Genomic DNA, 7264 nt, shown 5'->3' with positions numbered 1-7264 from the left:
TTGTGTTTTGTCCCTGGGTGAAGGAATGGCGGGGGCCTGTGGCGGTTCAGGGGGTTGGAAAGGAGGAGGAAAGAGAAGTTCTTCTTCTGTTCCCCTCTGCAAGATAAGGTATAGCAGCGCCATTGGTTCAGGTTCCTTGGGATTCTTCAGGTTTTTTCCTACACGTGTCACCAACACCTGAGCGGTAGAAAATCCCTGTTGAGGCAAAAAAGTTTTACCCAAGAAGGGGCACAATATGATATTTTCCCATACTATGATATAGGGAACTTGGTCAGGGTGTCTGATCCGCGGTCAGAACTGATATCCGGAACTCGGTGTACAGTTCCCAACTCAAAGGTGCCTTCTGAGGGCCAGCCTACATGGAAAGTCGGCCATTCTGCAGTGCAAAAAGTGATTATTTCTTTTAATTTCTACACTGAGATCATGAGCACACATCTTGACCTCCTTAAAATTATCAGTAACCAAGGATAGAGGTATGGGGCTAGAATGGCGTTGCCCCATCGTCCCGGGATCAGTCAGATGTTGGTAAATTAATACAGACAATACAAACAGCCACACAGACAGAGAGGAGAAATACACCTCTGGGACTCCCGGAGGTAAAACCGAATGACGACGGCCTCCGGCTGTTCAGTGGGAGCGACTTGCTATCGTCTACAGAGAACGGGGGCACTCCGTCCTCCCCGCCGGGGTCAGGAACGTCTCCCAACGACCCCCACCAGTGACTTGTCGGCCCGTCCGCCTGAGTTGTATACCGGTCTCAGAAAATAGGCCCTGCCAGAAACGAAAAGAAAGACAGAAAAAAGCTTAACGGCTGCAGATGACTCTCTGGATCAGTCTTCCTGTGGAGCCGGTGGGAGATCCCAGATGAGCCCCCAAATGTTATGCCCAAGTCGTGAAATCTCCCAATGGCCACCAGGGAGCTGATATCTGATGCAAAAGCAAGAGAGTTTTTATTACCAAGCTCGAGCTGCGGCTCTCACTGATACTGATGCAGTGGCTATAGGGAGGAGCCCCGGGTTTTGGGTTACATTGCTTATATAGGGAGTGTTCATGGAAAAGAAAGAATTTCTACGTAGGGGGATGTCTGATTGGTCACTTTCTTTTGAAGGGTTGTGTGTTGGTTTTTGATTGGTCCCTATTAGCTAGGTAGACCACGAGTTCCTGAACGTTAACTCAGGAGATTCTGGTCTGGGGTCTGATTGGCTCGTGGGTGGTGGGGTGAGGTCAGGGGATTTCCAAAGGCTCTTTTCCTGGAACCTTACAAAGTGGAGTTTTTCTGTTAACAAAATGGAGTAGCTTAGGTTCTTCATGGGTAATCCACAAACTAGAGAACAATTATACCAAAGAAGTTCTCACACTGCAGTGAAAGTTCTAGGCCTCCTTCAGACTTCCCAATCTGGGGATCTCACAAAGGGACTGGAAGGTCAGGGAGATTTGATTACAGATCTCCCACAGGCCTAGGGAAGCAGACGCTTGGCACAGACAAAGCTTTGTGTGCACCAGGGCTGAAGAGAAAGGAGCAGTGACCCCACAAGAGACTGAGTTAGACTTGCATGTGTTTCGAAGTTTCTGGCAGAGGTGTGGGTCAACAGTCACCTGCTGTGGGGTCAGCGGCACTGGCAGCAGCAGGGCTACAGGGCGTGTGGGGTGCTGGCATAAGTCTTGGAGGAGGTTGCCACTACCCCTACCATAGTGCCTATAGCCTACCACAGAGACTTCAAACTTTAGGACTGGGTTTCCTTAGGTCAAACTATAGGGAGGGAGCACAGCCCCACCCATCAGCATAAAATTGGATTAAATATTTGCTGATCATGGCCCTGTCCAACAGAGCATGACCCAGTTTTCCCCACAGTGAGTCCATCCCATCAGGAAGCTTGCATGGGCCTCTAATCCTCATCCATCATAGGGCAAACAGGATGAAAACCATAATCAAAGAATACTAACCAAAAGGATCACATAGAGTCACAGCTTTGTGTAACTCAAACTATGAGCCATGTTGTGTAGGGCCACCTAAAACAGATGGGTCATGGATGGGGAGTTCTGACAAAACACAGTCCCTGGAGAAGAGAATGGCAAACCATGTCAGCATTCTTGCCTTGAGAACCCCACGAATAGTATGAAAGCTAAAAACATATGACAGTGAAAGATGAGCCCACAAGGTCAGTAGATGTCTAATATGCTTCTGGAGAGAAGTATGGAGAAATGGCTCCAGAAAGAGGGAAGAGGCTGAGCCAAAGTGAAAATGATGCCCAGCTGTGGTTGTATCTGGTGAAAGTAAGTCTGCTGTAAAGAATAGTACTGCATAGGAACCTGGAATGTTAGGTCCATGAATCAGGTGAATTGTGGTCAAACAGCAGATGGTGAGAGTGAATGTTGACATTTTAAGGAATAAGTGACCTAAAATGGGTGGAAATAGGCAAATTTAATTCAGATGACCATTATATCTACTACTATGGGCAAGACTCCCATAGAAAAAATGGAGTAGTCTTCATAATCAGCAAGAGTCTGAAATGCAGTACTTGGATGCAATCTCAAAAACAATAGAATGATCTTAGTTTGTTTCCAGTTTGTGTATAGATATGAGAGTTGGACCATAAAGAAGGCTGAGTGCCAATGGATTGATGCTTTCAAACTGTGGTGCTGGAGAAGACTCTTGAGAGTCCCTCAGACTGCAAGAAGATCAAACCAGTAATCGTAAAGGAAATCAACCCTGAATATTCATTGGAAGGGCTGAAGCTTCAATACCTCTAACACACGAGGTGAAGAGCTGACTCACTGGAAAAGACCCTGATGCTAGAAAGACAGAGGGCAGGAGGGGAGGCAGGTGATAGAGGATGAGACTGTTGGATGGCATCATCCACTCAGTAGATGTGAGTGTGAGAAAATCTGGGAAACAAGCATAGGGAAGAGCTGGTGTGCTGCAGTCCATGGGATTGCAAAGTGTCAGACATGACTAAGTGAACAATAGTCTATCAATTATATCAAATGAAGCAATAGAAGTTAAGTTTTAACATTTTAGATAGTCAGATTTGAAACGGAACTTAAAGGAACTAAGACTTAAGGTTCTGAATACCAACTAGGTTTATGCACGTCTTTTCTTATCCAAAAGTATCTTCTCTTAGAAATGGAGTATTTAGTTAATTATCTTTCTTGGTGACTTTGGCTACAATAAGAGGCCAAGAGACTACAGGTTGCCAACCTGCTGGCATTGCCGGATAGTGACAAGAACTAGGGGCAATGTCCCAAGGACAGAGGAGACCATAGCAATAGGGGTTACTAGAACTAGGTGACAAAGCAAGCTAAGTGCCTTGCCAAAACTTACCTTAGAGAAAAACTCAGTCTATTAAGATCAATAAGGTAGAATTGCTTTTCCAAAGGACAGAGGTCAACAGCTGCTACAGAGTGAACATTAGTAAAAGCACTGACTACTGTGAATACTTAAGTACCTGGCAACTCTTAACCTAAAGAATATATGAAGCCACAACAAACCAACAAAACCCCCTTGAAAAATACAACCCCAGTGTTAATCAGAGCTTCACTTTTCTCTCTGGCCAGGCTCTGAGTACAATGCAGCATATGATACAGCATCAACTCTGTCCCAACTCTGTTAACTCTTGAAAATTTATGGGTAATGGTTATTCAACATATCTAGCAATTTAGAAGTCCCTTGAAGACCTTGAACGTCTAACCAGTGTTAGAAACTTTAGTGCTCTAAATGCAAAATTTGTTCCATCAAACTGCATCCTTCTCTACACTTTGCAAGTATGGAGTAGCAGACACATGTTTAAGCATTCTGCAATAATATCTGTATTGGGAGTTTTAACATCATTGGTTGAATATTTGTCATCCAGGTCATTTTCAGTCTTGAAATACCACGTTTCTAGGATGCTTATTTTCCATTCCTGGTTTTTCTGATCCCCCAACATTGTCAATGACGGCTTCTTCAGTATGTTTCTTGGTTGCACAAACCTCAATGTTTGGCCCAAATCTAACTTGACTTCTTTACTGTCAGAGTGTCAACGACTCCATGTTGCATCTCTTCAATAGGCTGAACTCCTGCCAGAATGGCCTTCTCACATTGTGACAATATTTTCAGTAGGACTTGAATGGTTTCAGTATATGTGAGGCATATCCAATATCTAACAAACTTTTTTTTGACATCTGGGATATTTTTAATTAGGTCATTCAGTGTAACCAATTCTATCACTTCGTGGACATCTCTTATTAATCAGGTTTAGGCATTTAGAAAATATCGTAAAGGGTTTTTTTTTTTTTTTTTTAATCTTCTGTTATGGTAGTCCAGGAAGTCCCAACTGACTTTTCACTTTGTGCTTTGGGCTCAGGCTGGGTGGCTACTGAACTTGGAAGGCTTTTCACACTTTTCCTTTGCCAGTTTTCCACTCTGATGAGATTTTCTCTTCTCCACAGTTTATTTGGGTTGAGTCCATCTACTGTAAATTCTTTTCACCATGGTATGTCTGTGCTGGTCAATGCTTTTTGACTTTTCTATTTAGTATTAGAAAACAAAGCAGGCCTGGCTACCATTTCAGCTGCTATGCTTCTTGATAAGTGTCTTATGTCCTGAGAAGCACCTGTTTTGATACCAGATGAAACTGTATTTGTGATAACTCTATCTCAAGGCCCTTTCCAAACTAACATTGGTAGGCATATCTTGAGGCCTTGTTTCATGGTGTCTTGGGTATTACTGTGGTGACTTCTTTTTTTTTAGGGAAGGAGATTATTCTTTTCTATGTCAACTTGCATAGTATCTGTTCCCTTTATTGATTTGGTGTAAAATCAATCCGATTTCTTCTCTGGGTGGATAAAATGGGGCAGGAGGGGGAGATGTTTGCTCAGCGCTACAGAGAACCACGAGAGTCATCATTCTCATCCCCCCTTGATTGCCACATGTAGGAGTAGCTCTTTTCCAAGCTGGTATAGTCAGGAGAGATACACATTCATCAAAAAGGAGGAAGGAATGACTGTCCTGAAGAGCTTAATAGAAACAGGAATAAAGATGACACAAAACCCATCAAATGAAACAATACTATTTTCAACTGATTGCAAAGTGTCTTCAGTTAATAACTTGGCACTTATTTAAAAGGCTTAACAGAAGTGAGACCAAAACATTTTGTATTGACATGAAGTAACAGCATCTTTTATTTAAAATAACAATACACTAGAAAAAATATGGCAAATATAAGTTTGCTTTCATGGAAAACAAAACAGTTACAAAGCTCAACCACATACCAAAGTTCACCTAAAAGAACTTTTCCTCTTGTAAGTTAGAAGGGATTTAAACAAGAAACTAAACTAAGGCTTTTTAGAGAATTGGGATACAGATCGCTCAGTCCAAGGGTACCCCAGTTTAAATAGCTACATGAATTGAGACAAAAATTATTTGAACATACACCTTTGTGAGATGAAATGCAAATGTTGAAAGTCAACCATTAGTTCACCCATTATAGCCAAAATAAACTCTGTTCATGTGTATCAACATATTTTACACAAACTTAGTTTCTGTATCTAGCTGGGTGTCTAAAGTGAGTGTGATGGGACTGAAAGGGGGAAATATAGAGCATGGTCCTCAAATAAGACTTCAGGAAATCTGCAAGAGGGGGACTACAAGAATGGGGGGAGATGGGGACTAACACTCAGCACCCACTGTGTATCAGGTTCCACTATGGTGACTTCTAATAGGAGGTAGCACAAGTTGTCTGCTCTGAGATGTGGTGCTCCCAATTTTAGTTGCAGTCATCATGAGAGGTTCTATCATTTTTTACTGTTACACTGCTAGTGTCTACAGGCTGAGGTTTTGTGAATTTAGAGACTGGCTGAAAGTTTCTTGGTTGTTGCAGAACTCTCATCTTTTACTTAACAATTAATCTTGGACTGAACAACTTGGCCACAGAAAATCCAAGCACAAGTTTCTTGGGCATGTTAGCATCTTGCTTTGTCTTTTCTGTAGTTTTATTTTTACTATTTTTAAGGAGAAATGCTTGGTTTAATGTCATAACGTTGATGTTGGGGGTCATCTTTAATTGGTAACAATGGCAGAGTTTTATCCTCAGAGTTTTAGTGATTGATACACCTTAGCTAATTTATCATGTTTTAAGGGAATAGCTTTTTTCATTGTTATATATTTGATTTAGTAGGTTTACTGACATATTTATCAGCCATTTTTGTCTTAAGTTTTCAGAACTTTTGTCTCTTCTTGGACCTGGCCTTCAGATATCTTCACTGTCCGAGCTCTACCACTGATAATATCTGATTTTCCTGTTTGTATGCAAACATGTTTTCTTACCAGATGCTCCTTGAGCTTTTGTCATCTTTGCTCTGAGCAGGAACTGGACTCTCAGACTTTGGGGGCAGCTGAATGTCCCTCAGGACAAATGGGGTGCTCAACACAGCTCAGACAAGGGGAGGGAGGTGTTTCTGGCTTGACCACCGCAGATGACTCCTCACTTTTAAAGAATCGCCCTTCACCCTGGATGTTCAATAACTTCCATAAACATCCATCCCTCTGACAGAATACCTCTTGTAAGCAGTCATCTTCTCTACTAGTGTCTGCCAGTGTTCAAAAAGACTCCTATCCTTGCCCTCAAAGACAACATTCATGTTTATCCAGGTTCCATTTAAAACCTTGCACTTTGATTCCTGAAACTAGAACTTTAACAGTCCATAGTTTCAAGGCATCCAAAAGCTCCTGGTGTAGCATAGGAATCCTGTTGTGCTTGTTTTTCTAGCTTGATCAATGTGAAGAAAGCAGCTTAATCTGTTTCCATGAAGGGACTTAACTGCACACCTGAAGAGGGCAGAATTAGAAGAAACACTTCTGATTCTTCTCTTCATACCCTAATGACCCCTCCACAAGGGATGCATAATGATTCATCTGTTTAATGGAAACTGAACAACAAATACTCCTCTCCATGTTTTGCTGAATAGTTGTCTCTAATCTATGGCTCTATAGTTTACAGGTGAAAAAGGTGTTTCTTCATGAAGCTGGTTAGTGCTGACTCAGACCATCAGAATACCATATTGGATTGAGAAGTGAGCAACTAATGATGGCTTTAGATGTTGGTGCCATATTCCAAGTTGTCATAACACTTGTATGTACTCAGTGATCATGTTCTGTCTGATTTCTGGGGATAAACCTAGGATCTCTGATTTCCTACCTTTACTAATGATGAGTCAGGGCTATCCTGTTACCTGGAATCATAATCATATGTGCATCCTTGGGGTGTGTCCCAACCTCTGTTAAATC

The 7264-nt window shown here is 42.1% G+C and overlaps 1 pseudogene; it reads right to left on the bottom strand.

Moving 5' to 3' along the window:
• Window positions 1–651: 651 nt before the first annotated feature.
• LOC114118501 (cytoskeleton-associated protein 2-like) lies at window positions 652–6618 on the bottom strand (annotated as a pseudogene).
• Window positions 6619–7264: the final 646 nt, after the last annotated feature.

The sequence above is a fragment of the Ovis aries genome, chromosome 15 (genome assembly GCF_016772045.2).
Source record: "Ovis aries strain OAR_USU_Benz2616 breed Rambouillet chromosome 15, ARS-UI_Ramb_v3.0, whole genome shotgun sequence".
In the NCBI taxonomy this organism is placed as follows: domain Eukaryota; kingdom Metazoa; phylum Chordata; class Mammalia; order Artiodactyla; family Bovidae; genus Ovis; species Ovis aries.
Note: the sequence above shows the minus strand (reverse complement) of the source record. Positions and strands in the feature narration are given on the sequence as shown.